Source organism: Lissotriton vulgaris, chromosome 8, assembly GCF_964263255.1.
Source record: "Lissotriton vulgaris chromosome 8, aLisVul1.2, whole genome shotgun sequence".
Classification (NCBI taxonomy): Eukaryota; Metazoa; Chordata; class Amphibia; order Caudata; family Salamandridae; genus Lissotriton; species Lissotriton vulgaris.
This window is the reverse complement of record NC_141696.1, coordinates 155,051,457-155,079,343: the sequence shown is the minus strand read 5'-3', so window position 1 is coordinate 155,079,343 and position 27,887 is coordinate 155,051,457. Positions and strand designations below refer to the sequence as shown.

The following is a 27,887-nucleotide window of genomic DNA, read 5'->3' as shown; positions in this document are numbered from 1 at the left end:
TTCACGCCTCAGCCAGTGAGGGTAAGTCCCAGGCCAGGGGCTAGAGAGCAAAAGACTGCATGTGCTCAGACGTTCCCTGCTAGGGACAGTTGATCTGAAACAAGGTCTGCTCTCTTGTATCCAGCAAGGATCTAGAAATCCTGCATGAATCTGCAAGGCACAATGACAGCATACATTTGCATAATATGCCCCACCTTCTGCCTTCCTACTTCCTGTGCAGTAGTTGTTTGTGTAGAGAGAGAGGTCGCAGGCAAGGTAATTTTGTGAGTAGGATACAGGACCCTAAATAGCTGGTGAGAGGTATGAGGTATTCTAAAAGCATAAAAATTGTACACCTGTGAAATGAAATGCTTTCACATGTGATCTTCTGTGTTTATTGTCCTGTGCATAAAGTTGCACCTTGTGTTTGAAGGTTTAAATTATTTCAGGCTTGCATGGAGGCAGAAATTTCTGAGTGACTTTTATACATTTCTTAAGACTCTGCACTGTCAGGATGGCCGAGTGGTCTAAGGCGCTGTGTTTAGGCCGCAGTCTCCTCTGGAGGCGTGGGTTCGAATCCCACTTCTGACATGACTTTTGGAGATGTAATCTCCTTTTTCAGGTTAACATCTGATGGAAGTTGCATCTGTTGGTCTTCACCTGGGATGTGATTCCGTCCTCATCTAGTCAAGAGAGCTGGGGTTTCTCATATATTTCGGTTGTATAAAGTCTTGCTGACAAAGTGCAGACCTTACTATATGAGCATAGGACCCATGTAAGAGCTCATCTGGAAGAGTCATGCTCTTGTATGCCCTGGCCAGACAGGCCATGCAAATATGGAAGAATGCCTAGCATCTGGTAGACAGTTGGACTCCAGCACACTTACGGCAATTTCCTCAGGGCTGTGATCAGGGGCTGCTTAGATTTGCGTATCCCACCCTATGTTGTGACATTGAAATTCCTTGTTGAATTTGCTTTAGCTAGCCAAGAGGTGGCTGTTGACTCAATTTCAAAGCAGCTTTGGGCCTTTCAAGTGGCTGGTTAATAGCACTTTCTCTTTGTACGCCTTAAAGGTCTAAAGAGTTCTTCATAGGTACTGCTCTATATGGATTGTTCAAAGATCTGTTGGAAGTACTTATAATAGGATAAATAAATTGAGGGCATGCCTTTTCGGTACCCCACTTGCATGGCTGTCTGGCCTGTGGAAGGTTCCACAAATGCAAGTCAAGATGGCCGAGTGGTCTAAAGCGCTGCGTTCAGGTCGCAGTCTCTTCTGGAGGCGTGGGTTCAAATCCCACTTCTGACAATTGTGTGTTTACTCTACTTTTTTCTTGAGAGAGAAAAAATCAGATCATTTCCCTCACATGGGCTTATATGGTTGTCTACTTGGAAAAGTGCAGTGAGTTTTTTTCTTGCTCTAGCCACTCATGACCTAAGATGTGTGCTTTTTTTGGTTCACAATATCTTTCCCTCTCTGTAGATGATCAAGCAAATGTGGTCAGGATGGCCGAGTGGTCTAAGGCGCTGCGTTAAGGCCGCAGTCTCTCCTGGAGGCGTGGGTTCGAATCCCACTTCTGACAAAACTTTAAGTCCATTTTGTCTCTGAGTTCTTTTAGAATCTCAGCTAAAAATTGGCAGTTCATATAATATCTGAAAAAGTAACAAACTTCAGTTTCAACTGCAAATTAATTTGCCCAATTCTGTCTTCAAGCTCGTATAATATTCTTCTAGCACTCGTGGTGTTTTATGTGTTTTTTGGAGGGTGCTTACAAAGTCCCTTTTATTAATGAAATGGGTTACATTCAGTCTTGTGATATTTTTGGTTTCCAATAAGTAGATTGTTAATTTTATGTAACCTCATTTTCTAATGCTCCATTCAAGAGATGTTTCCACTATGAAATGCAGAGCAAGGGGAAAGAGCACAAGTGATAGAGCGAGTGAGTGAGAAGGGGTGTTGAGGAAGGAGAGAATGAAACAAAGACAGAGTGAGTGAACGGCAGGTAGGCCTAGAAGAGGAGACTAGAAGTGAAGGCGACATACTTTTCCCTGCTTTTGACCTCCCACCCATCCCAAACCGACCACAAACGTACCATCTATGCAACGTTGGTATGCAGAAATTCACGCCTCAGCCAGTGAGGGTAAGTCCCAGGCCAGGGGCTAGAGAGCAAAAGACTGCATGTGCTCAGACGTTCCCTGCTAGGGACAGTTGATCTGAAACAAGGTCTGCTCTCTTGTATCCAGCAAGGATCTAGAAATCCTGCATGAATCTGCAAGGCACAATGACAGCATACATTTGCATAATATGCCCCACCTTCTGCCTTCCTACTTCCTGTGCAGTAGTTGTTTGTGTAGAGAGAGAGGTCGCAGGCAAGGTAATTTTGTGAGTAGGATACAGGACCCTAAATAGCGGATTGGTGTCAGTACAACGCGATGTATTACAACGCGTTCCGTTACAACGCGATTTTTACATCGCAAATACCATTACAATGCATGCCATTACAACGCATGGCATTACATAGCAGATACTTTTACAACGCATGGCATTACATCGTAAATATAGGTAAGTATATCTTTTTTTAAAAAAATGTAATAAAGTTAATTAAATTAGTTTAAAATAATAAAAATAATATAACATTTTTAAAACAGTAATTAATTTAATTATAGTAATTTAATTAATATTAAAATTGATATTAATTTAATATATTTAAAATAATATAATTAATGAAATATAAAAAATTTATAAATAGAAAATAATATAATGTAATTAATTACAATAAATATAATTATAATTTAATTAAATTATAAATAATACATAATATAATTATATTTAATAAAATTAAAAGAATTTAATTAATTAAACATTTTTAAATAATATAATTTAATTATAATCGTTTATTAATACAATTAAATTAATAATTGTAAATATAGTTATAAATGTAATTAAATTAAATACAATTAATTTAATTAATTTAAATAAAGTCGTAATACCCCTGTACCCCCAAAAACAAACCCTGCCCTAAAACCTAAAAACACCCCTGTACCCCAAAACCCAAACCCTGCCCTAAAACCTAAAAACACCCCTGTACCCCAAAACCCAAACCCTGCCCTAAAACCTAAAAACACCCCTGTACCCCAAAACCCAAACCCTGCCCTAAAACCTAAAAACACCCCTGTACCCCAAAACCCAAACCCTGCCCTAAAACCTAAAAACACCCCTGTACCCCAAAAACAAACCCTGTCCTAAAACCTAAAAACACCCCTGTACCCCAAAACCCAAACCCTGCCCTAAAACCTAAAAACACCCCTGTACCCCAAAACCCAAACCCTGCCCTAAAACCTAAAAACACCCCTGTACCCCAAAACCCAAACCCTGCCCTAAAACCTAAAAACACCCCTGTACCCCAAAACCCAAACCCTGCCCTAAAACCTAAAAACACCCCTGTACCCCAAAACCCAAACACTGCCCTAAAACCTAAAAATACCCAAACACCCCAAAACATATACATCAGTACCCCAAAACATATACTCTTATACTCATACTTATTTTAAAAAATACTTAAATTAATATATTTAATTTATAATATTTAAAAACGAAATAAATATTTTTTGATAATTAATAATAATTAAATCAATTATAAAATATTAAATAAAATAAAATAAAAAATTAAATACTTACCAATACTTACGATGTAATGGTATGCGTTGTAATAGCATCTGCTATGTAATGCCATGCGTTGTAATGGCATGCATTATAATGGTATTTGCGATGTAATAGCTGCGTTGTAGCAGCATTACGTTGTAAAAGATGCGTTGTAGCAGTAACACACCCCTAAATAGCTGGTGAGAGGTATGAGGTATTCTAAAAGCATAAAAATTGTACACCTGTGAAATGAAATGCTTTCACATGTGATCTTCTGTGTTTATTGTCCTGTGCATAAAGTTGCACCTTGTGTTTGAAGGTTTAAATTATTTCAGGCTTGCATGGAGGCAGAAATTTCTGAGTGACTTTTATACATTTCTTAAGACTCTGCACTGTCAGGATGGCCGAGTGGTCTAAGGCGCTGTGTTTAGGCCGCAGTCTCCTCTGGAGGCGTGGGTTCGAATCCCACTTCTGACATGACTTTTGGAGATGTAATCTCCTTTTTCAGGTTAACATCTGATGGAAGTTGCATCTGTTGGTCTTCACCTGGGATGTGATTCCGTCCTCATCTAGTCAAGAGAGCTGGGGTTTCTCATATATTTCGGTTGTATAAAGTCTTGCTGACAAAGTGCAGTCCTTACTATATGAGCATAGGACCCATGTAAGAGCTCATCTGGAAGAGTCATGCTCTTGTATGCCCTGGCCAGACAGGCCATGCAAATATGGAAGAATGCCTAGCATCTGGTAGACAGTTGGACTCCAGCACACTTACGGCAATTTCCTCAGGGCTGTGATCAGGGGCTGCTTAGATTTGCGTATTCCACCCTATGTTGTGACATTGAAATTCCTTGTTGAATTTGCTTTAGCTAGCCAAGAGGTGGCTGTTGACTCAATTTCAAAGCAGCATTGGGCCTTTCAAGTGGCTGGTTAATAGCACTTTCTCTTTGTACGCCTTAAAGGTCTAAAGAGTTCTTCATAGGTACTGCTCTCTATGGATTGTTCAAAGATCTGTTGGAAGTACTTATAATAGGATAAATAAATTGAGGGCATGCCTTTTCGGTACCCCACTTGCATGGCTGTCTGGCCTGTGGAAGGATCCACAAATGCAAGTCAGGATGGCCGAGTGGTCTAAGGCACTGCGTTCAGGTCGCAGTCTCTTCTGGAGGTGTGGGTTCAAATCCCACTTCTGACAATTGTGTGTTTACTCTACTTTTTTCTTGGGAGAGAAAAAATCAGATCATTTCCCTCACATGGGCTTATATGGTTGTCTACTTGGAAAAGTGCAGTGAGTTTTTTTCTTGCTCTAGCCACTCAGGACCTAAGTTATGTGCTTTTTTTGGTTCACAATATCTTTCCCTCTCTGTAGATGATCAAGCAAATGTGGTCAGGATGGCCGAGTGGTCTAAGGCGCTGCGTTAAGGCCGCAGTCTCTCCTGGAGGCGTGGGTTCGAACCTCACTTCTGACAAAACTTTAAGTCCATTTTGTCTCTGAGTTCTTTTAGAATCTCAGCTAAAAATTGGCAGTGCATATAATATCTCAATAAGTAACAAACTTCAGTTTCAACTGCAAATTAATTTGCCCAATTCTGTCTTCAAGCTCGTATAATATTCTTCTAGCACTCGTGGTGTTTTATGTGTTTTTTGGGGGGTGCTTAAAAAGTCCCTTTTATTAATGAAATGGGTTACATTCAGTCTTGTGATATTTTTGGTTTCCAATAAGTAGATTGTTAATTTTATGTAACCTCATTTTCTAATGCTCCATTCAAGAGATGTTTCCACTATGAAATGCAGAGCAAGGGGAAATGCACAAGTGATAGAGCGAGTGAGTGAGAAGGGGTGTTGAGGAAGGAGAGAATGAAACAAAGACAGAGTGAGTGAACAGCAGGTAGGCCTAGAAGAGGAGACTAGAAGTGAAGGCGACATACTTTTCCCTGCTTTTGACCTCCCACCCATCCCAAACTGACCACAAACGTACCATCTATGCAACGTTGGTATGCAGAAATTCACGTCTCAGCCAGTGAGGGTAAGTCCCAGGCCAGGGGCTAGAGAGCAAAAGACTGCATGTGCTCAGACGTTCCCTGCTAGGGACAGTTGATCTGAAACAAGGTCTGCTCTCTTGTATCCAGCAAGGATCTAGAAATCCTGCATGAATCTGCAAGGCACAATGACAGCATACATTTGCATAATATGCCCCACCTTCTGCCTTCCTACTTCCTGTGCAGTAGTTGTTTGTGTAGAGAGAGAGGTCGCAGGCAAGGTAATTTTGTGAGTAGGATACAGGACCCTAAATAGCTGGTGAGAGGTATGAGGTATTCTAAAAGCATAAAAATTGTACACCTGTGAAATGAAATGCTTTCACATGTGATCTTCTGTGTTTATTGTCCTGTGCATAAAGTTGCACCTTGTGTTTGAAGGTTTAAATTATTTCAGGCTTGCATGGAGGCAGAAATTTCTGAGTGACTTTTATACATTTCTTAAGACTCTGCACTGTCAGGATGGCCGAGTGGTCTAAGGCGCTGTGTTTAGGCCGCAGTCTCCTCTGGAGGTGTGGGTTCGAATCCCACTTCTGACATGACTTTTGGAGATGTAATCTCCTTTTTCAGGTTAACATCTGATGGAAGTTGCATCTGTTGGTCTTCACCTAGGATGTGATTCCGTCCTCATCTAGTCAAGAGAGCTGGGGTTTCTCATATATTTCGGTTGTATAAAGTCTTGCTGACAAAGTGCAGTCCTTACTATATGAGCATAGGACCCATGTAAGAGCTCATCTGGAAGAGTCATGCTCTTGTATGCCCTGGCCAGACAGGCCATGCAAATATGGAAGAATGCCTAGCATCTGGTAGACAGTTGGACTCCAGCACACTTACGGCAATTTCCTCAGGGCTGTGATCAGGGGCTGCTTAGATTTGCGTATTCCACCCTATGTTGTGACATTGAAATTCCTTGTTGAATTTGCTTTAGCTAGCCAAGAGGTGGCTGTTGACTCAATTTCAAAGCAGCTTTGGGCCTTTCAAGTGGCTGGTTAATAGCACTTTCTCTTTGTACGCCTTAAAGGTCTAAAGAGTTCTTCATAGGTACTGCTCTCTATGGATTGTTCAAAGATCTGTTGGAAGTACTTATAATAGGATAAATAAATTGAGGGCATGCCTTTTCGGTACCCCACTTGCATGGCTGTCTGGCCTGTGGAAGGTTCCCCAAATGCAAGTCCGGATGGCCGAGTGGTCTAAGGCGCTGCGTTCAGGTCGCAGTCTCTTCTGGAGGCGTGGGTTCAAATCCCACTTCTGACAATTGTGTGTTTACTCTACTTTTTTCTTGAGAGAGAAAAAATCTGATCATTTCCCTCACATGGGCTTATATGGTTGTCTACTTGGAAAAGTGCAGTGAGTTTTTTTCTTGCTCTAGCCACTCATGACCTAAGATGTGTGCTTTTTTTGGTTCACAATATCTTTCCCTCTCTGTAGATGATCAAGCAAATGTGGTCAGGATGGCCGAGTGGTCTAAGGCGCTGCGTTAAGGCCGCAGTCTCTCCTGGAGGCGTGGGTTCAAATCCCACTTCTGACAAAACTTTAAGTCCATTTTGTCTCTGAGTTCTTTTAGAATCTCAGCTAAAAATTGGCAGTGCATATAATATCTGAATAAGTAACAAACTTCAGTTTCAACTGCAAATTAATTTGCCCAATTCTGTCTTCAAGCTCGTATAATATTCTTCTAGCACTCGTGGTGTTTTATGTTTTTTTTGGGGGGTGCTTAAAAAGTCCCTTTTATTAATGAAATGGGTTACATTCAGTCTTGTGATATTTTTGGTTTCCAATAAGTAGATTGTTAATTTTATGTAACCTCATTTTCTAATGCTCCATTCAAGAGATGTTTCCACAATGAAATGCAGAGCAAGGGGAAAGAGCACAAGTGATAGAGCGAGTGAGTGAGAAGGGGTGTTGAGGAAGGAGAGAATGAAACAAAGACAGAGTGAGTGAACGGCAGGTAGGCCTAGAAGAGGAGACTAGAAGTGAAGGCGACATACTTTTCCATGCTTTTGACCTCCCACCCATCCCAAACCAACCACAAACGTACCATCTATGCAACGTTGGTATGCAGAAATTCACGCCTCAGCCAGTGAGGGTAAGTCCCAGGCCAGGGGCTAGAGAGCAAAAGACTGCATGTGCTCAGACGTTCCCTGCTAGGGACAGTTGATCTGAAATAAGGTCTGCTCTCTTGTATCCAGCAAGGATCTAGAAATCCTGCATGAATCTGCAAGGCACAATGACAGCATACATTTGCATAATATGCCCCACATTCTGCCTTCCTACTTCCTGTGCAGTAGTTGTTTGTGTAGAGAGAGAGGTCGCAGGCAAGGTAATTTTGTGAGTTGGATACAGGACCCTAAATAGCTGGTGAGAGGTATGAGGTATTTTAAAAGCATAAAAAATATACACCTGTGAAATGAAATGCTTTCACATGTGATCTTCTGTGTTTATTGTCCTGTGCATAAAGTTGCACCTTGTGTTTGAAGGTTTAAATTATTTCAGGCTTGCATGGAGGCAGAAATTTCTGAGTGACTTTTATACATTTCTTAAGACTCTGCACTGTCAGGATGGCCGAGTGGTCTAAGGCGCTGTGTTTAGGCTGCAGTCTCCTCTGGAGGCGTGGGTTCGAATCCCACTTCTGACATGACTTTTGGAGATGTAATCTCCTTTTTCAGGTTAACATCTGATGGAAGTTGCATCTGTTGGTCTTCACCTGGGATGTGATTCCGTCCTCATCTAGTCAAGAGAGCTGGGGTTTCTCATATATTTCGGTTGTATAAAGTCTTGCTGACAAAGTGCAGTCCTTACTATATGAGCATAGGACCCATGTAAGAGCTCATCTGGAAGAGTCATGCTCTTGTATGCCCTGGCCAGACAGGCCATGCAAATATGGAAGAATGCCTAGCATCTGGTAGACAGTTGGACTCCAGCACACTTACGGCAATTTCCTCAGGGCTGTAATCATGGGCTGCTTAGATTTGCGTATTCCACCCTATGTTTTGACATTGAAATTCCTTGTTGAATTTGCTTTAGCTAGCCAAGAGGTGGCTGTTGACTCAATTTCAAAGCAGCTTTGGGCCTTTCAAGTGGCTGGTTAATAGCACTTTCTCTTTGTACGCCTTAAAGGTCTAAAGAGTTCTTCATAGGTACTGCTCTCTATGGATTGTTCAAAGATCTGTTGGAAGTACTTATAATAGGATAAATAAATTGAGGGCATGCCTTTGCGGTACCCCACTTGCATGGCTGTCTGGCCTGTGGAAGGTTCCACAAATGCAAGTCAAGATGGCCGAGTGGTCTAAAGCGCTGCGTTCAGGTCGCAGTCTCTTCTGGAGGCGTGGGTTCAAATCCCACTTCTGACAATTGTGTGTTTACTCTACTTTTTTCTTGAGAGAGAAAAAATCAGATCATTTCCCTCACATGGGCTTATATGGTTGTCTACTTGGAAAAGTGCAGTGAGTTTTTTTCTTGCTCTAGCCACTCATGACCTAAGATGTGTGCTTTTTTTGGTTCACAATATCTTTTCCTCTCTGTAGATGATCAAGCAAATGTGGTCAGGATGGCCGAGTGGTCTAAGGCGCTGCGTTAAGGCCGCAGTCTCTCCTGGAGGCGTTGGTTCGAATCCCACTTCTGACAAAACTTTAAGTCCATTTTGTCTCTGAGTTCTTTTAGAATCTCAGCTAAAAATTGGCAGTGCATATAATATCTGAATAAGTAACAAACTTCAGTTTCAACTGCAAATTAATTTGCCCAATTCTGTCTTCAAGCTCGTATAATATTCTTCTAGCACTCGTGGTGTTTTATGTGTTTTTTGGGGGGTGCTTAAAAAGTCCCTTTTATTAATGAAATGGGTTACATTCAGTCTTGTGATATTTTTGGTTTCCAATAAGTAGATTGTTACTTTATGTAACCTCATTTTCTAATGCTCCATTCAAGAGATGTTTCCACTATGAAATGCAGAGCAAGGGGAAAGAGCACAAGTGATAGAGCGAGTGAGTGAGAAGGGGTGTTGAGGAAGGAGAGAATGAAACAAAGACAGAGTGAGTGAACGGCAGGTAGGCCTAGAAGAGGAGACTAGAAGTGAAGGCGACATACTTTTCCCTGCTTTTGACCTCCCACCCATCCCAAACCGACCACAAACGTACCATCTATGCAACGTTGGTATGCAGAAATTCACGCCTCAGCCAGTGAGGGTAAGTCCCAGGCCAGGGGCTAGAGAGCAAAAGACTGCATGTGCTCAGACGTTCCCTGCTAGGGACAGTTGATCTGAAACAAGGTCTGCTCTCTTGTATCCAGCAAGGATCTAGAAATCCTGCATGAATCTGCAAGGCACAATGACAGCATACATTTGCATAATATGCCCCACCTTCTGCCTTCCTACTTCCTGTGCAGTAGTTGTTTGTGTAGAGAGAGAGGTCGCAGGCAAGGTAATTTTGTGAGTAGGATACAGGACCCTAAATAGCTGGTGAGAGGTATGAGGTATTCTAAAAGCATAAAAATTGTACACCTGTGAAATGAAATGCTTTCACATGTGATCTTCTGTGTTTATTGTCCTGTGCATAAAGTTGCACCTTGTGTTTGAAGGTTTAAATTATTTCAGGCTTGCATGGAGGCAGAAATTTCTGAGTGACTTTTATACATTTCTTAAGACTCTGCACTGTCAGGATGGCCGAGTGGTCTAAGGCGCTGTGTTTAGGCCGCAGTCTCCTCTGGAGGCGTGGGTTCGAATCCCACTTCTGACATGACTTTTGGAGATGTAATCTCCTTTTTCAGGTTAACATCTGATGGAAGTTGCATCTGTTGGTCTTCACCTGGGATGTGATTCCGTCCTCATCTAGTCAAGAGAGCTGGGGTTTCTCATATATTTCGGTTGTATAAAGTCTTGCTGACAAAGTGCAGTCCTTACAATATGAGCATAGGACCCATGTAAGAGCTCATCTGGAAGAGTCATGCTCTTGTATGCCCTGGCCAGACAAGCCATGCAAATATGGAAGAATGCCTAGCATCTGGTAGACAGTTGGACTCCAGCACACTTACGGCAATTTCCTCAGGGCTGTGATCAGGGGCTGCTTAGATTTGCGTATCCCACCCTATGTTGTGACATTGAAATTCCATGTTGAATTTGCTTCAGCTAGCCAAGAGGTGGCTGTTGACTCAATTTCAAAGCAGCTTTGGGCCTTTCAAGTGGCTGGTTAATAGCACTTTCTCTTTGTACGCCTTAAAGGTCTAAAGAGTTCTTCATAGGTACTGCTCTCTATGGATTGTTCAAAGATCTGTTGGAAGTACTTATAATAGGATAAATAAATTGAGGGCATGCCTTTTCGGTACCCCACTTGCATGGCTGTCTGGCCTGTGGAAGGTTCCACAAATGCAAGTCAAGATGGACGAGTGGTCTAAAGCGCTGCGTTCAGGTCGCAGTCTCTTCTGGAGGCGTGGGTTCAAATCCCACTTCTGACAATTGTGTGTTTACTCTACTTTTTTCTTGAGAGAGAAAAAATCTGATCATTTCCCTCACATGGGCTTATATGGTTGTCTACTTGGAAAAGTGCAGTGAGTTTTTTTCTTGCTCTAGCCACTCATGACCTAAGATGTGTGCTTTTTTTGGTTCACAATATCTTTTCCTCTCTGTAGATGATCAAGCAAATGTGGTCAGGATGGCCGAGTGGTCTAAGGCGCTGCGTTAAGGCCGCAGTCTCTCCTGGAGGCGTGGGTTCGAATCCCACTTCTGACAAAACTTTAAGTCCATTTTGTCTCTGAGTTCTTTTAGAATCTCAGCTAAAAATTGGCAGTGCATATAATATCTGAATAAGTAACAAACTTCAGTTTCAACTGCAAATTAATTTGCCCAATTCTGTCTTCAAGCTCGTATAATATTCTTCTAGCACTCGTGGTGTTTTATGTGTTTTTTGGGGGGTGCTTAAAAAGTCCCTTTTATTAATGAAATGGGTTACATTCAGTCTTGTGATATTTTTGGTTTCCAATAAGTAGATTGTTAATTTTATGTAACCTCATTTTCTAATGCTCCATTCAAGAGATGTTTCCACTATGAAATGCAGAGCAAGGGGAAAGAGCACAAGTGATAGAGCGAGTGAGTGAGAAGGGGTGTTGAGGAAGGAGAGAATGAAACAAAGACAGAGTGAGTGAACGGCAGGTAGGCCTAGAAGAGGAGACTAGAAGTGAAGGCGACATACTTTTCCCTGCTTTTGACCTCCCACCCATCCCAAACCGACCACAAACGTACCATCTATGCAACGTTGGTATGCAGAAATTCACGCCTCAGCCAGTGAGGGTAAGTCCCAGGCCAGGGGCTAGAGAGCAAAAGACTGCATGTGCTCAGACGTTCCCTGCTAGGGACAGTTGATCTGAAACAAGGTCTGCTCTCTTGTATCCAGCAAGGATCTAGAAATCCTGCATGAATCTGCAAGGCACAATGACAGCATACATTTGCATAATATGCCCCACCTTCTGCCTTCCTACTTCCTGTGCAGTAGTTGTTTGTGTAGAGAGAGAGGTCGCAGGCAAGGTAATTTTGTGAGTAGGATACAGGACCCTAAATAGCTGGTGAGAGGTATGAGGTATTTTAAAAGCATAAAAATTGTACACCTGTGAAATGAAATGCTTTCACATGTGATCTTCTGTGTTTATTGTCCTGTGCATAAAGTTGCACCTTGTGTTTGAAGGTTTAAATTATTTCAGGCTTGCATGAATGAGAAATTTCTGAGTGACTTTTATACATTTCTTAAGACTCTGCACTGTCAGGATGGCCGAGTGGTCTAAGGCGCTGTGTTTAGGCCGCAGTCTCCTCTGGAGGCGTGGGTTCGAATCCCACTTCTGACATGACTTTTGGAGATGTAATCTCCTTTTTCAGGTTAACATCTGATGGAAGTTGCATCTGTTGGTCTTCACCTGGGATGTGATTCCGTCCTCATCTAGTCAAGAGAGCTGGGGTTTCTCATATATTTCGGTTGTATAAAGTCTTGCTGACAAAGTGCAGTCCTTACTATATGAGCATAGGACCCATGTAAGAGCTCATCTGGAAGAGTCATGCTCTTGTATGCCCTGGCCAGACAGGCCATGCAAATATGGAAGAATGCCTAGCATCTGGTAGACAGTTGGACTCCAGCACACTTACGGCAATTTCCTCAGGGCTGTGATCAGGGGCTGCTTAGATTTGCGTATTCCACCCTATGTTGTGACATTGAAATTCCTTGTTGAATTTGCTTTAGCTAGCCAAGAGGTGGCTGTTGACTCAATTTCAAAGCAGCTTTGGGCCTTTCAAGTGGCTGGTTAATAGCACTTTCTCTTTGTACGCCTTAAAGGTCTAAAGAGTTCTTCATAGGTACTGCTCTCTATGGATTGTTCAAAGATCTGTTGGAAGTACTTATAATAGGATAAATAAATTGAGGGCATGCCTTTTCGGTACCCCACTTGCATGGCCGTTTGGCCTGTGGAAGGTTCCACAAATGCAAGTCAGGATGGCCGAGTGGTCTAAGGCGCTGCGTTCAGGTCGCAGTCTCTTCTGGAGGCGTGGGTTCAAATCCCACTTCTGACAATTGTGTGTTTACTCTACTTTTTTCTTGGAAGAGAAAAAATCTGATCATTTCCCTCACATGGGCTTATATGGTTGTCTACTTGGAAAAGTGCAGTGAGTTTTTTTCTTGCTCTAGCCACTCATGACCTAAGTTGTGTGCTTTTTTTGGTTCACAATATCTTTCCCTCTCTGTAGATGATCAAGCAAATGTGGTCAGGATGACCGAGTGGTCTAAGGCGCTGCGTTAAGGCCGCAGTCTCTCCTGGAGGCGTGGGTTCGAATCCCACTTCTGACAAAACTTTAAGTCCATTTTGTCTCTGAGTTCTTTTAGAATCTCAGCTAAAAATTGGCAGTGCATATAATATCTGAATAAGTAACAAACTTCAGTTTCAACTGCAAATTAATTTGCCCAATTCTGTCTTCAAGCTCGTATAATATTCTTCTAGCACTCGTGGTGTTTTATGTGTTTTTTGGGGGGTGCTTAAAAAGTCCCTTTTATTAATGAAATGGGTTACATTCAGTCTTGTGATATTTTTGGTTTCCAATAAGTAGATTGTTAATTTTATGTAACCTCATTTTCTAATGCTCCATTCAAGAGATGTTTCCACTATGAAATGCAGAGCAAGGGGAAAGAGCACAAGTGATAGAGCGAGTGAGTGAGAAGGGGTGTTGAGGAAAAAGAGAATGAAACAAAGACAGAGTGAGTGAACGGCAGGTAGGCCTAGAAGAGGAGACTAGAAGTGAGGGCGACATACTTTTCCCTGCTTTTGACCTCCCACCCATCCCAAACCGACCACAAACGTACCATCTATGCAACGTTGGTATGCAGAAATTCACGCCTCAGCCAGTGAGGGTAAGTCCCAGGCCAGGGGCTAGAGAGCAAAAGACTGCATGTGCTCAGACGTTCCCTGCTAGGGACAGTTGATCTGAAACAAGGTCTGCTCTCTTGTATCCAGCAAGGATCTAGAAATCCTGCATGAATCTGCAAGGCACAATGACAGCATACATTTGCATAATATGCCCCACCTTCTGCCTTCCTACTTCCTGTGCAGTAGTTGTTTGTGTAGAGAGAGAGGTCGCAGGCAAGGTAATTTTGTGAGTAGGATACAGGACCCTAAATAGCTGGTGAAAGGTATGAGGTATTTTAAAAGCATAAAAATTGTACACCTGTGAAATGAAATGCTTTCACATGTGATCTTCTGTGTTTATTGTCCTGTGCATAAAGTTGCACCTTGTGTTTGAAGGTTTAAATTATTTCAGGCTTGCATGGAGGCAGAAATTTCTGAGTGACTTTTATACATTTCTTAAGACTCTTCACTGTCAGGATGGCCGAGTGGTCTAAGGCGCTGTGTTTAGGCCGCAGTCTCCTCTGGAGGCGTGGGTTCAAATCTCCCTTCTGACATGACTTTTTGAGATATAATCTCCTTTTTCAGGTTAACATCTGATGGAAGTTGCATCTGTTGGTCTTCACCTGGGATGTGATTCCGTCCTCATCTAGTCAAGAGAGCTGGGGTTTCTCATATATTTCGGTTGTATAAAGTCTTGCTGACAAAGTGCAGTCCTTACTATATGAGCATAGGACCCATGTAAGAGCTCATCTGGAAGAGTCATGCTCTTGTATGCCCTGGCCAGACAGGCCATGCAAATATGGAAGAATGCCTAGCATCTGGTAGACAGTTGGACTCCAGCACACTTACGGCAATTTCCTCAGGGCTGTGATCAGGGGCTGCTTAGATTTGCGTATTCCACCCTATGTTGTGACATTGAAATTCCTTGTTGAATTTGCTTTAGCTAGCCAAGAGGTGGCTGTTGACTCAATTTCAAAGCAGCTTTGGGCCTTTCAAGTGGCTGGTTAATAGCACTTTATCTTTGTACGCCTTAAAGGTCTAAAGAGTTCTTCATAGGTACTGCTCTCTATGGATTGTTCAAAGATCTGTTGGAAGTACTTATAATAGGATAAATAAATTGAGGGCATGCCTTTTCGGTACCCCGCTTGCATGGCTGTCTGGCCTGTGGAAGGTTCCACAAATGCAAGTCAGGATGGCCTAGTGGTCTAATGCGCTGCGTTCAGGTCGCAGTCTCTTCTGGAGGCGTGGGTTCAAATCCCACTTCTGACAATTGTGTGTTTACTCTACTTTTTTCTTGGGAGTGAAAAAATCAGATCATTTCCCTCACATGGGCTTATATGGATGTCTACTTGGAAAAGTGCAGTGAGTTTTTTTCTTGCTCTAGCCACTCATGACCTAAGTTGTGTGCTTTTTTTGGTTCACAATATCTTTCCCTCTCTGTAGATGATCAAGCAAATGTGGTCAGGATGGCCGAGTGGTCTAAGGCGCTGCGTTAAGGCCGCAGTCTCTCCTGGAGGCGTGGGTTCGAATCCCACTTCTGACAAAACTTTAAGTCCATTTTGTCTCTGAGTTCTTTTAGAATCTCAGCTAAAAATTGGCAGTGCATATAATATCTGAATAAGTAACAAACTTCAGTTTCAACTGCAAATTAATTTGCCCAATTCTGTCTTCAAGCTCGTATAATATTCTTCTAGCACTCGTCGTGTTTTATGTGTTTTTTGCGGGGTGCTTAAAAAGGCCCTTTTATTAATGAAATGGGTTACATTCAGTCTTGTGATATTTTTGGTTTCCAATAAGTAGATTGTTAATTTTATGTAACCTCATTTTCTAATGCTCCATTCAAGAGATGTTTCCACTATGAAATGCAGAGCAAGGGGAAAGAGCACAAGTGATAGAGCGAGTGAGTGAGAAGGGGTGTTGAGGAAGGAGAGAATGAAACAAAGACAGAGTGAGTGAACGGCAGGTTGGCCTAGAAGAGGAGACTAGAAGTGAAGGCGACATACTTTTCCCTGCTTTTGACCTCCCACCCATCCCAAACCGACCACAAACGTACCATCTATGCAACGTTGGTATGCAGAAATTCACGCCTCAGCCAGTGAGGGTAAGTCCCAGGCCAGGGGCTAGAGAGCAAAAGACTGCATGTGCTCAGACGTTCCCTGCTAGGGACAGTTGATCTGAAACAAGGTCTGCTCTCTTGTATCCAGCAAGGATCTAGAAATCCTGCATGAATCTGCAAGGCACAATGACAGCATACATTTGCATAATATGCCCCACCTTCTGCCTTCCTACTTCCTGTGCAGTAGTTGTTTGTGTAGAGAGAGAGGTCGCAGGCAAGGTAATTTTGTGAGTAGGATACAGGACCCTAAATAGCTGGTGAGAGGTACGAGGTATTTTAAAAGCATAAAAATTGTACACCTGTGAAATGAAATGCTTTCACATGTGATCTTCTGTGTTTATTGTCCTGTGCATAAAGTTGCACCTTGTGTTTGAAGGTTTAAATTATTTCAGGCTTGCATGGATGAGAAATTTCTGAGTGACTTTTATACATTTCTTAAGACTCTGCACTGTCAGGATGGCCGAGTGGTCTAAGGCGCTGTGTTTAGGCCGCAGTCTCCTCTGGAGGCGTGGGTTCGAATCCCACTTCTGACATGACTTTTGGAGATGTAATCTCCTTTTTCAGGTTAACATCTGATGGAAGTTGCATCTGTTGGTCTTCACCTGGGATGTGATTCCGTCCTCATCTAGTCAAGAGAGCTGGGGTTTCTCATATATTTCGGTTGTATAAAGTCTTGCTGACAAAGTGCAGTCCTTACTATATGAGCATAGGACCCATGTAAGAGCTCATCTGGAAGAGTCATGCTCTTGTATGCCCTGGCCAGACAGGCCATGCAAATATGGAAGAATGCCTAGCATCTGGTAGACAGTTGGACTCCAGCACACTTACGGCAATTTCCTCAGGGCTGTGATCAGGGGCTGCTTAGATTTGCGTATTCCACCCTATGTTGTGACATTGAAATTCCTTGTTGAATTTGCTTTAGCTAGCCAAGAGGTGGCTGTTGACTCAATTTCAAAGCAGCTTTGGGCCTTTCAAGTGGCTGGTTAATAGCACTTTCTCTTTGTACGCCTTAAAGGTCTAAAGAGTTCTTCATAGGTACTGCTCTCTATGGATTGTTCAAAGATCTGTTGGAAGTACTTATAATAGGATAAATAAATTGAGGGCATGCCTTTTCGGTACCCCAATTGCATGGCCGTTTGGCCTGTGGAAGGTTCCACAAATGCAAGTCAGGATGGCCGAGTGGTCTAAGGCGCTGCGTTCAGGTCGCAGTCTCTTCTGGAGGCGTGGGTTCAAATCCCACTTCTGACAATTGTGTGTTTACTCTACTTTTTTCTTGGAAGAGAAAAAATCTGATCATTTCCCTCACATGGGCTTATATGGTTGTCTACTTGGAAAAGTGCAGTGAGTTTTTTTCTTGCTCTAGCCACTCATGACCTAAGTTGTGTGCTTTTTTTGGTTCACAATATCTTTCCCTCTCTGTAGATGATCAAGCAAATGTGGTCAGGATGACCGAGTGGTCTAAGGCGCTGCGTTAAGGCCGCAGTCTCTCCTGGAGGCGTGGGTTCGAATCCCACTTCTGACAAAACTTTAAGTCCATTTTGTCTCTGAGTTCTTTTAGAATCTCAGCTAAAAATTGGCAGTGCATATAATATCTGAATAAGTAACAAACTTCAGTTTCAACTGCAAATTAATTTGCCCAATTCTGTCTTCAAGCTCGTATAATATTCTTCTAGCACTCGTGGTGTTTTATGTGTTTTTTGGGGGGTGCTTAAAAAGTCCCTTTTATTAATGAAATGGGTTACATTCAGTCTTGTGATATTTTTGGTTTCCAATAAGTAGATTGTTAATTTTATGTAACCTCATTTTCTAATGCTCCATTCAAGAGATGTTTCCACTATGAAATGCAGAGCAAGGGGAAAGAGCACAAGTGATAGAGCGAGTGAGTGAGAAGGGGTGTTGAGGAAAAAGAGAATGAAACAAAGACAGAGTGAGTGAACGGCAGGTAGGCCTAGAAGAGGAGACTAGAAGTGAGGGCGACATACTTTTCCCTGCTTTTGACCTCCCACCCATCCCAAACCGACCACAAACGTACCATCTATGCAACGTTGGTATGCAGAAATTCACGCCTCAGCCAGTGAGGGTAAGTCCCAGGCCAGGGGCTAGAGAGCAAAAGACTGCATGTGCTCAGACGTTCCCTGCTAGGGACAGTTGATCTGAAACAAGGTCTGCTCTCTTGTATCCAGCAAGGATCTAGAAATCCTGCATGAATCTGCAAGGCACAATGACAGCATACATTTGCATAATATGCCCCACCTTCTGCCTTCCTACTTCCTGTGCAGTAGTTGTTTGTGTAGAGAGAGAGGTCGCAGGCAAGGTAATTTTGTGAGTAGGATACAGGACCCTAAATAGCTGGTGAAAGGTATGAGGTATTTTAAAAGCATAAAAATTGTACACCTGTGAAATGAAATGCTTTCACATGTGATCTTCTGTGTTTATTGTCCTGTGCATAAAGTTGCACCTTGTGTTTGAAGGTTTAAATTATTTCAGGCTTGCATGGAGGCAGAAATTTCTGAGTGACTTTTATACATTTCTTAAGACTCTTCACTGTCAGGATGGCCGAGTGGTCTAAGGCGCTGTGTTTAGGCCGCAGTCTCCTCTGGAGGCGTGGGTTCAAATCTCCCTTCTGACATGACTTTTTGAGATATAATCTCCTTTTTCAGGTTAACATCTGATGGAAGTTGCATCTGTTGGTCTTCACCTGGGATGTGATTCCGTCCTCATCTAGTCAAGAGAGCTGGGGTTTCTCATATATTTCGGTTGTATAAAGTCTTGCTGACAAAGTGCAGTCCTTACTATATGAGCATAGGACCCATGTAAGAGCTCATCTGGAAGAGTCATGCTCTTGTATGCCCTGGCCAGACAGGCCATGCAAATATGGAAGAATGCCTAGCATCTGGTAGACAGTTGGACTCCAGCACACTTACGGCAATTTCCTCAGGGCTGTGATCAGGGGCTGCTTAGATTTGCGTATTCCACCCTATGTTGTGACATTGAAATTCCTTGTTGAATTTGCTTTAGCTAGCCAAGAGGTGGCTGTTGACTCAATTTCAAAGCAGCTTTGGGCCTTTCAAGTGGCTGGTTAATAGCACTTTATCTTTGTACGCCTTAAAGGTCTAAAGAGTTCTTCATAGGTACTGCTCTCTATGGATTGTTCAAAGATCTGTTGGAAGTACTTATAATAGGATAAATAAATTGAGGGCATGCCTTTTCGGTACCCCGCTTGCATGGCTGTCTGGCCTGTGGAAGGTTCCACAAATGCAAGTCAGGATGGCCGAGTGGTCTAATGCGCTGCGTTCAGGTCGCAGTCTCTTCTGGAGGCGTGGGTTCAAATCCCACTTCTGACAATTGTGTGTTTACTCTACTTTTTTCTTGGGAGTGAAAAAATCAGATCATTTCCCTCACATGGGCTTATATGGATGTCTACTTGGAAAAGTGCAGTGAGTTTTTTTCTTGCTCTAGCCACTCATGACCTAAGTTGTGTGCTTTTTTTGGTTCACAATATCTTTCCCTCTCTGTAGATGATCAAGCAAATGTGGTCAGGATGGCCGAGTGGTCTAAGGCGCTGCGTTAAGGCCGCAGTCTCTCCTGGAGGCGTGGGTTCGAATCCCACTTCTGACAAAACTTTAAGTCCATTTTGTCTCTGAGTTCTTTTAGAATCTCAGCTAAAAATTGGCAGTGCATATAATATCTGAATAAGTAACAAACTTCAGTTTCAACTGCAAATTAATTTGCCCAATTCTGTCTTCAAGCTCGTATAATATTCTTCTAGCACTCGTCGTGTTTTATGTGTTTTTTGCGGGGTGCTTAAAAAGGCCCTTTTATTAATGAAATGGGTTACATTCAGTCTTGTGATATTTTTGGTTTCCAATAAGTAGATTGTTAATTTTATGTAACCTCATTTTCTAATGCTCCATTCAAGAGATGTTTCCACTATGAAATGCAGAGCAAGGGGAAAGAGCACAAGTGATAGAGCGAGTGAGTGAGAAGGGGTGTTGAGGAAGGAGAGAATGAAACAAAGACAGAGTGAGTGAACGGCAGGTTGGCCTAGAAGAGGAGACTAGAAGTGAAGGCGACATACTTTTTCCTGCTTTTGACCTCCCACCCATCCCAAACCGACCACAAACGTACCATCTATGCAACGTTGGTATGCAGAAATTCACGCCTCAGCCAGTGAGGGTAAGCCCCAGGCCAGGGGCTAGAGAGCAAAAGACTGCATGTGCTCAGACGTTCCCTGCTAGGGACAGTTGATCTGAAACAAGGTCTGCTCTCTTGTATCCAGCAAGGATCTAGAAATCCTGCATGAATCTGCAAGGCACAATGACAGCATACATTTGCATAATATGCCCCACCTTCTGCCTTCCTACTTCCTGTGCAGTAGTTGTTTGTGTAGAGAGAGAGGTCGCAGGCAAGGTAATTTTGTGAGTAGGATACAGGACCCTAAATAGCTAGTGAGAGGTATGAGGTATTCTAAAAGCATAAAAATTGTACACCTGTGAAATGAAATGCTTTCACATGTGATCTTCTGTGTTTATTGTCCTGTGCATAAAGTTGCACCTTGTGTTTGAAGGTTTAAATTATTTCAGGCTTGCATGGAGGCAGAAATTTCTGAGTGACTTTTATACATTTCTTAAGACTCTGCACTGTCAGGATGGCCGAGTGGTCTAAGGCGCTGTGTTTAGGCCGCAGTCTCCTCTGGAGGCGTGGGTTCGAATCCCACTTCTGACATGACTTTTGGAGATGTAATCTCCTTTTTCAGGTTAACATCTGATGGAAGTTGCATCTGTTGGTCTTCACCTGGGATGTGATTCCGTCCTCATCTAGTCAAGAGAGCTGGGGTTTCTCATATATTTCGGTTGTATAAAGTCTTGCTGACAAAGTGCAGTCCTTACTATATGAGCATAGGACCCATGTAAGAGCTCATCTGGAAGAGTCATGCTCTTGTATGCCCTGGCCAGACAGGCCATGCAAATATGGAAGAATGCCTAGCATCTGGTAGACAGTTGGACTCCAGCACACTTACGGCAATTTCCTCAGGGCTGTGATCAGGGGCTGCTTAGATTTGCGTATTTCACCTTATGTTGTGACATTGAAATTCCTTGTTGAATTTGCTTTAGCTAGCCAAGAGGTGGCTGTTGACTCAATTTCAAAGCAGCTTTGTTCCGTTCAAGTGGCTGGTTAATAGCACTTTCTCTTTGTACGCCTTAAAGGTCTAAAGAGTTCTTCATAGGTACTGCTCTCTATGGATTGTTCAAAGATCTGTTGGAAGTACTTATAATAGGATAAATAAATTGAGGGCATGCCTTTTCGGTACCCCACTTGCATGGCTGTCTGGCCTGTGGAAGGTTCCACAAATGCAAGTCAGGATGGCCGAGTGGTCTAAGGCGCTGCGTTCAGGTCGCAGTCTCTTCTGGAGGCGTGGGTTCAAATCCCACTTCTGACAATTGTGTGTTTACTCTACTTTTTTCTTGAGAGAGAAAAAATCAGATCATTTCCCTCACATGGGCTTATATGGTTGTCTACTTGGAAAAGTGCAGTGAGTTTTTTTCTTGCTCTAGCCACTCATGACCTAAGATGTGTGCTTTTTTTGGTTCACAATATCTTTCCCTCTCTGTAGATGATCAAGCAAATGTGGTCAGGATGGCCGAGTGGTCTAAGGCGCTGCGTTAAGGCCGCAGTCTCTCCTGGAGGCGTGGGTTCGAATCCCACTTCTGACAAAACTTTAAGTCCATTTTGTCTCTGAGTTCTTTTAGAATCTCAGCTAAAAATTGGCAGTGCATATAATATCTGAATAAGTAACAAACTTCAGTTTCAACTGCAAATTAATTTGCCCAATTCTGTCTTCAAGCTCGTATAATATTCTTCTAGCACTCGTGGTGTTTTATGTGTTTTTTGGGGGGTGCTTAAAAAGTCCCTTTTATTAATGAAATGGGTTACATTCAGTCTTGTGATATTTTTGGTTTCCAATAAGTAGATTGTTAATTTTATGTAACCTCATTTTCTAATGCTCCATTCAAGAGATGTTTCCACTATGAAATGCAGAGCAAGGGGAAAGAGCACAAGTGATAGAGCGAGTGAGTGAGAAGGGGTGTTGAGGAAGGAGAGAATGAAACAAAGACAGAGTGAGTGAACGGCAGGTAGGCCTAGAAGAGGAGACTAGAAGTGAAGGCGACATACTTTTCCATGCTTTTGACCAACCACCCATCCCAAACCGACCACAAACGTACCATCTATGCAACGTTGGTATGCAGAAATTCACGCCTCAGCCAGTGAGGGTAAGTCCCAGGCCAGGGGCTAGAGAGCAAAAGACTGCATGTGCTCAGACGTTCCCTGCTAGGGACAGTTGATCTGAAACAAGGTCTGCTCTCTTGTATCCAGAAAGGATCTAGAAATCCTGCATGAATCTGCAAGGCACAATGACAGCATACATTTGCATAATATGCCCCACCTTCTGCCTTCCTACTTCCTGTGCAGCAGTTGTTTGTGTAGAGAGAGAGGTCGCAGGCAAGGTAATTTTGTGAGTAGGATACAGGACCCTAAATAGCTGGTGAGAGGTATGAGGTATTTTAAAAGCATAAAAATTGTACACCTGTGAAATGAAATGCTTTCACATGTGATCTTCTGTGTTTATTGTCCTGTGCATAAAGTTGCACCTTGTGTTTGAAGGTTTAAATTATTTCAGGCTTGCATGGAGGCAGAAATTTCTGAGTGACTTTTATACATTTCTTAAGACTCTGCACTGTCAGGATGGCCGAGTGGTCTAAGGCGCTGTGTTTAGGCCGCAGTCTCCTCTGGAGGCGTGGGTTCGAATCCCACTTCTGACATGACTTTTGGAGATGTAATCTCCTTTTTCAGGTTAACATCTGATGGAAGTTGCATCTGTTGGTCTTCACCTGGGATGTGATTCCGTCCTCATCTAGTCAAGAGAGCTGGGGTTTCTCATATATTTCGGTTGTATAAAGTCTTGCTGACAAAGTGCAGTCCTTACTATATGAGCATAGGACCCATGTAAGAGCTCATCTGGAAGAGTCATGCTCTTGTATGCCCTGGCCAGACAGGCCATGCAAATATGGAAGAATGCCTAGCATCTGGTAGACAGTTGGACTCCAGCACACTTACGGCAATTTCCTCAGGGCTGTGATCAGGGGCTGCTTAGATTTGCGTATTCCACCCTATGTTGTGACATTGAAATTCCTTGTTGAATTTGCTTTAGCTAGCCAAGAGGTGGCTGTTGACTCAATTTCAAAGCAGCTTTGGGCCTTTCAAGTGGCTGGTTAATAGCACTTTCTCTTTGTACGCCTTAAAGGTCTAAAGAGTTCTTCATAGGTACTGCTCTCTATGGATTGTTCAAAGATCTGTTGGAAGTACTTATAATAGGATAAATAAATTGAGGGCATGCCTTTTCGGTACCCCACTTGCATGGCTGTCTGGCCTGTGGAAGGTTCCACAAATGCAAGTCAGGATGGCCGAGTGGTCTAAGGCGCTGCGTTCAGGTCGCAGTCTCTTCTGGAGGCGTGGGTTCAAATCCCACTTCTGACAATTGTGTGTTTACTCTTCTTTTTTCTTGGAAGAGAAAAAATCAGATAATTTCCCTCACATGGGCTTATATGGTTGTCTACTTGGAAAAGTGCAGTGATTTTTTTTCTTGCTCTAGCCACTCATGACCTAAGTTGTGTGCTTTTTTTGGTTCACAATATCTTTCCCTCTCTGTAGATGATCAAGCAAATGTGGTCAGGATGGCCGAGTGGTCTAAGGCGCTGCGTTAAGGCCGCAGTCTCTCCTGGAGGCGTGGGTTCGAATCCCACTTCTGACAAAACTTTAAGTCCATTTTGTCTCTGAGTTCTTTTAGAATCTCAGCTAAAAATTGGCAGTGCATATAATATCTGAATAAGTAACAAACTTCAGTTTCAACTGCAAATTAATTTGCCCAATTCTGTCTTCAAGCTCGTATAATATTCTTCTAGCACTCGTGGTGTTTTATGTGTTTTTTGGGGGGTGCTTAAAAAGTCCCTTTTATTAATGAAATGGGTTACATTCAGTCTTGTGATATTTTTGGTTTCCAATAAGTAGATTGTTAATTTTATGTAACCTCATTTTCTAATGCTCCATTCAAGAGATGTTTCCACTATGAAATGCAGAGCAAGAGGAAAGAGCACAAGTGATAGAGCGAGTGAGTGAGAAGGGGTGTTGAGGAAGGAGAGAATGAAACAAAGACAGAGTGAGTGGAACGGCAGGTAGGCCTAGAAGAGGAGACTAGAAGTGAAGGCGACATACTTTTCCCTGCTTTTGACCTCCCACCCATCCCAAACCGACCACAAACGTACCATCTATGCAACGTTGGTATGCAGAAATTCACGCCTCAGCCAGTGAGGGTAAGTCCCAGGCCAGGGGCTAGAGAGCAAAAGACTGCATGTGCTCAGACGTTCCCTGCTAGGGACAGTTGATCTGAAACAAGGTCTGCTCTCTTGTATCCAGCAAGGATCTAGAAATTCTGCATGAATCTGCAAGGCACAATGACAGCATACATTTGCATAATATGCCCCACCTTCTGCCTTCCTACTTCCTGTGCAGTAGTTGTTTGTGTAGATAGAGAGGTCGCAGGCAAGGTAATTTTGTGAGTAGGATACAGGACCCTAAATAGCTGGTGAGAGGTATGAGGTATTCTAAAAGCATAAAAATTGTACACCTGTGAAATGAAATGCTTTCACATGTGATCTTCTGTGTTTATTGTCCTGTGCATAAAGTTGCACCTTGTGTTTGAAGGTTTAAATTATTTCAGGCTTGCATGGAGGCAGAAATTTCTGAGTGACTTTTATACATTTCTTAAGACTCTGCACTGTCAGGATGGCCGAGTGGTCTAAGGAGCTGTGTTTAGGCCGCAGTCTCCTCTGGAGGCGTGGGTTCAAATCCCACTTCTGACATGACTTTTGGAGATGTAATCTCCTTTTTCAGGTTAACATCTGATGGAAGTTGCATCTGTTGGTCTTCACCTGGGATGTGATTCCGTCCTCATCTAGTCAAGAGAGCTGGGGTTTCTCATATATTTCGGTTGTATAAAGTCTTGCTGACAAAGTGCAGTCCTTACTATATGAGCATAGGACCCATGTAAGAGCTCATCTGGAAGAGTCATGCTCTTGTATGCCCTGGCCAGACAGGCCATGCAAATATGGAAGAATGCCTAGCATCTGGTAGACAGTTGGACTCCAGCACACTTACGGCAATTTCCTCAGGGCTGTGATCAGGGGCTGCTTAGATTTGCGTATTCCACCCTATGGTGTGACATTGAAATTCCTTGTTGAATTTGCTTTAGCTAGCCAAGAGGTGGCTGTTGACTCAATTTCAAAGCAGCTTTGGGCCTTTCAAGTGGCTGGTTAATAGCACTTTCTCTTTGTACGCCTTAAAGGTCTAAAGAGTTCTTCATAGGTACTGCTCTCTATGGATTGTTCAAAGATCTGTTGGAAGTACTTATAATAGGATAAATAAATTGAGAGCATGCCTTTTCGGTACCCCACTTGCATGGCTGTCTGGCCTGTGGAAGGTTCCACAAATGCAAGTCAGGATGGCCGAGTGGTCTAAGGCGCTGCGTTCAGGTCGCAGTCTCTTCTGGAGGCGTGGATTCAAATCCCACTACTGACAATTGTGTGTTTACTCTACTTTTTTCTTGGGAGAGAAAAAATCTGATCATTTCCCTCACATGGGCTTATATGGTTGTCTACTTGGAAAAGTGCAGTGAGTTTTTTTCTTGCTCTAGCCACTCATGACCTAAGATGTGTGCTTTTTTTGGTTCACAATATCTTTCCCTCTCTGTAGATGATCAAGCAAATGTGGTCAGGATGGCCGAGTGGTCTAAGGCGCTGCGTTAAGGCCGCAGTCTCTCCTGGAGGCGTGGGTTCGAATCCCACTTCTGACAAAACTTTAAGTCCATTTTGTCTCTGAGTTCTTTTAGAATCTCAGCTAAAAATTGGCAGTGCATATAATATCTGAATAAGTAACAAACTTCAGTTTCAACTGCAAATTAATTTGCCCAATTCTGTCTTCAAGCTCGTATAATATTCTTCTAGCACTCGTGGTGTTTTATGTGTTTTTTGGGGGGTGCTTAAAAAGTCCCTTTTATTAATGAAATGGGTTACATTCAGTCTTGTGATATTTTTGGTTTCCAATAAGTAGATTGTTAATTTTATGTAACCTCATTTTCTAATGCTCCATTCAAGAGATGTTTCCACTATGAAATGCAGAGCAAGAGGAAAGAGCACAAGTGATAGAGCGAGTGAGTGAGAAGGGGTGTTGAGGAAGGAGAGAATGAAACAAAGACAGAGTGAGTGGAACGGCAGGTAGGCCTAGAAGAGGAGACTAGAAGTGAAGGCGACATACTTTTCCCTGCTTTTGACCTCCCACCCATCCCAAACCGACCACAAACGTACCATCTATGCAACGTTGGTATGCAGAAATTCACGCCTCAGCCAGTGAGGGTAAGTCCCAGGCCAGGGGCTAGAGAGCAAAAGACTGCATGTGCTCAGACGTTCCCTGCTAGGGACAGTTGATCTGAAACAAGGTCTGCTCTCTTGTATCCAGCAAGGATCTAGAAATCCTGCATGAATCTGCAAGGCACAATGACAGCATACATTTGCATAATATGCCCCACCTTCTGCCTTCCTACTTCCTGTGCAGTAGTTGTTTGTGTAGATAGAGAGGTCGCAGGCAAGGTAATTTTGTGAGTAGGATACAGGACCCTAAATAGCTGGTGAGAGGTATGAGGTATTCTAAAAGCATAAAAATTGTACACCTGTGAAATGAAATGCTTTCACATGTGATCTTCTGTGTTTATTGTCCTGTGCATAAAGTTGCACCTTGTGTTTGAAGGTTTAAATTATTTCAGGCTTGCATGGAGGCAGAAATTTCTGAGTGACTTTTATACATTTCTTAAGACTCTGCACTGTCAGGATGGCCGAGTGGTCTAAGGAGCTGTGTTTAGGCTGCAGTCTCCTCTGGAGGCGTGGGTTCAAATCCCACTTCTGACATGACTTTTGGAGATGTAATCTCCTTTTTCAGGTTAACATCTGATGGAAGTTGCATCTGTTGGTCTTCACCTGGGATGTGATTCCGTCCTCATCTAGTCAAGAGAGCTGGGGTTTCTCATATATTTCGGTTGTATAAAGTCTTGCTGACAAAGTGCAGTCCTTACTATATGAGCATAGGACCCATGTAAGAGCTCATCTGGAAGAGTCATGCTCTTGTATGCCCTGGCCAGACAGGCCATGCAAATATGGAAGAATGCCTAGCATCTGGTAGACAGTTGGACTCCAGCACACTTACGGCAATTTCCTCAGGGCTGTGATCAGGGGCTTCTTAGATTTGCGTATTCCACCCTATGTTGTGACATTGAAATTCCTTGTTGAATTTGCTTTAGCTAGCCAAGAGGTGGCTGTTGACTCAATTTCAAAGCAGCTTTGGGCCTTTCAAGTGGCTGGTTAATAGCACTTTCTCTTTGTACGCCTTAAAGGTCTAAAGAGTTCTTCATAGGTACTGCTCTCTATGGATTGTTCAAAGATCTGTTGGAAGTACTTATAATAGGATAAATAAATTGAGAGCATGCCTTTTCGGTACCCCACTTGCATGGCTGTCTGGCCTGTGGAAGGTTCCACAAATGCAAGTCAGGATGGCCGAGTGGTCTAAGGCGCTGCGTTCAGGTCGCAGTCTCTTCTGGAGGCGTGGATTCAAATCCCACTAATGACAATTGTGTGTTTACTCTACTTTT

General features: G+C 42.8%; 24 non-coding genes across 24 annotated transcripts; all 24 read left to right on the top strand.

Moving 5' to 3' along the window:
• The first annotated feature begins 487 nt into the window (after positions 1 to 487).
• Positions 488 to 570, top strand: TRNAL-UAG (transfer RNA leucine (anticodon UAG)). Its single transcript has one exon. It is a non-coding gene; the product is annotated as a tRNA-Leu (tRNA).
• Positions 571 to 1,476: 906 nt separating this feature from the next.
• On the top strand, positions 1,477 to 1,559 carry TRNAL-AAG (transfer RNA leucine (anticodon AAG)). The gene has a single exon. It is a non-coding gene; the product is annotated as a tRNA-Leu (tRNA).
• A 2,454-nt stretch (positions 1,560 to 4,013) lies between these two features.
• TRNAL-UAG (transfer RNA leucine (anticodon UAG)) lies at positions 4,014 to 4,096 on the top strand. Its single transcript has one exon. It is a non-coding gene; the product is annotated as a tRNA-Leu (tRNA).
• A 632-nt stretch (positions 4,097 to 4,728) lies between these two features.
• On the top strand, positions 4,729 to 4,811 carry TRNAL-CAG (transfer RNA leucine (anticodon CAG)). Its single transcript has one exon. It is a non-coding gene; the product is annotated as a tRNA-Leu (tRNA).
• Positions 4,812 to 5,002: 191 nt separating this feature from the next.
• TRNAL-AAG (transfer RNA leucine (anticodon AAG)) lies at positions 5,003 to 5,085 on the top strand. Its single transcript has one exon. It is a non-coding gene; the product is annotated as a tRNA-Leu (tRNA).
• A 1,023-nt stretch (positions 5,086 to 6,108) lies between these two features.
• TRNAL-UAG (transfer RNA leucine (anticodon UAG)) lies at positions 6,109 to 6,191 on the top strand. Its single transcript has one exon. It is a non-coding gene; the product is annotated as a tRNA-Leu (tRNA).
• Positions 6,192 to 6,823: 632 nt separating this feature from the next.
• TRNAL-CAG (transfer RNA leucine (anticodon CAG)) lies at positions 6,824 to 6,906 on the top strand. The gene has a single exon. It is a non-coding gene; the product is annotated as a tRNA-Leu (tRNA).
• A 191-nt stretch (positions 6,907 to 7,097) lies between these two features.
• Positions 7,098 to 7,180, top strand: TRNAL-AAG (transfer RNA leucine (anticodon AAG)). The gene has a single exon. It is a non-coding gene; the product is annotated as a tRNA-Leu (tRNA).
• Positions 7,181 to 8,204: 1,024 nt separating this feature from the next.
• TRNAL-UAG (transfer RNA leucine (anticodon UAG)) lies at positions 8,205 to 8,287 on the top strand. The gene has a single exon. It is a non-coding gene; the product is annotated as a tRNA-Leu (tRNA).
• A 2,012-nt stretch (positions 8,288 to 10,299) lies between these two features.
• TRNAL-UAG (transfer RNA leucine (anticodon UAG)) lies at positions 10,300 to 10,382 on the top strand. Its single transcript has one exon. It is a non-coding gene; the product is annotated as a tRNA-Leu (tRNA).
• Positions 10,383 to 11,288: 906 nt separating this feature from the next.
• On the top strand, positions 11,289 to 11,371 carry TRNAL-AAG (transfer RNA leucine (anticodon AAG)). The gene has a single exon. It is a non-coding gene; the product is annotated as a tRNA-Leu (tRNA).
• A 1,023-nt stretch (positions 11,372 to 12,394) lies between these two features.
• TRNAL-UAG (transfer RNA leucine (anticodon UAG)) lies at positions 12,395 to 12,477 on the top strand. The gene has a single exon. It is a non-coding gene; the product is annotated as a tRNA-Leu (tRNA).
• Positions 12,478 to 13,109: 632 nt separating this feature from the next.
• Positions 13,110 to 13,192, top strand: TRNAL-CAG (transfer RNA leucine (anticodon CAG)). Its single transcript has one exon. It is a non-coding gene; the product is annotated as a tRNA-Leu (tRNA).
• A 2,287-nt stretch (positions 13,193 to 15,479) lies between these two features.
• Positions 15,480 to 15,562, top strand: TRNAL-AAG (transfer RNA leucine (anticodon AAG)). The gene has a single exon. It is a non-coding gene; the product is annotated as a tRNA-Leu (tRNA).
• Positions 15,563 to 16,585: 1,023 nt separating this feature from the next.
• On the top strand, positions 16,586 to 16,668 carry TRNAL-UAG (transfer RNA leucine (anticodon UAG)). Its single transcript has one exon. It is a non-coding gene; the product is annotated as a tRNA-Leu (tRNA).
• Positions 16,669 to 17,300: 632 nt separating this feature from the next.
• On the top strand, positions 17,301 to 17,383 carry TRNAL-CAG (transfer RNA leucine (anticodon CAG)). The gene has a single exon. It is a non-coding gene; the product is annotated as a tRNA-Leu (tRNA).
• A 2,287-nt stretch (positions 17,384 to 19,670) lies between these two features.
• On the top strand, positions 19,671 to 19,753 carry TRNAL-AAG (transfer RNA leucine (anticodon AAG)). The gene has a single exon. It is a non-coding gene; the product is annotated as a tRNA-Leu (tRNA).
• A 1,024-nt stretch (positions 19,754 to 20,777) lies between these two features.
• TRNAL-UAG (transfer RNA leucine (anticodon UAG)) lies at positions 20,778 to 20,860 on the top strand. The gene has a single exon. It is a non-coding gene; the product is annotated as a tRNA-Leu (tRNA).
• A 632-nt stretch (positions 20,861 to 21,492) lies between these two features.
• On the top strand, positions 21,493 to 21,575 carry TRNAL-CAG (transfer RNA leucine (anticodon CAG)). Its single transcript has one exon. It is a non-coding gene; the product is annotated as a tRNA-Leu (tRNA).
• A 191-nt stretch (positions 21,576 to 21,766) lies between these two features.
• On the top strand, positions 21,767 to 21,849 carry TRNAL-AAG (transfer RNA leucine (anticodon AAG)). The gene has a single exon. It is a non-coding gene; the product is annotated as a tRNA-Leu (tRNA).
• Positions 21,850 to 22,873: 1,024 nt separating this feature from the next.
• Positions 22,874 to 22,956, top strand: TRNAL-UAG (transfer RNA leucine (anticodon UAG)). Its single transcript has one exon. It is a non-coding gene; the product is annotated as a tRNA-Leu (tRNA).
• Positions 22,957 to 23,588: 632 nt separating this feature from the next.
• On the top strand, positions 23,589 to 23,671 carry TRNAL-CAG (transfer RNA leucine (anticodon CAG)). Its single transcript has one exon. It is a non-coding gene; the product is annotated as a tRNA-Leu (tRNA).
• Positions 23,672 to 23,862: 191 nt separating this feature from the next.
• TRNAL-AAG (transfer RNA leucine (anticodon AAG)) lies at positions 23,863 to 23,945 on the top strand. The gene has a single exon. It is a non-coding gene; the product is annotated as a tRNA-Leu (tRNA).
• A 2,014-nt stretch (positions 23,946 to 25,959) lies between these two features.
• On the top strand, positions 25,960 to 26,042 carry TRNAL-AAG (transfer RNA leucine (anticodon AAG)). The gene has a single exon. It is a non-coding gene; the product is annotated as a tRNA-Leu (tRNA).
• The last annotated feature ends 1,845 nt before the right edge of the window (positions 26,043 to 27,887 follow it).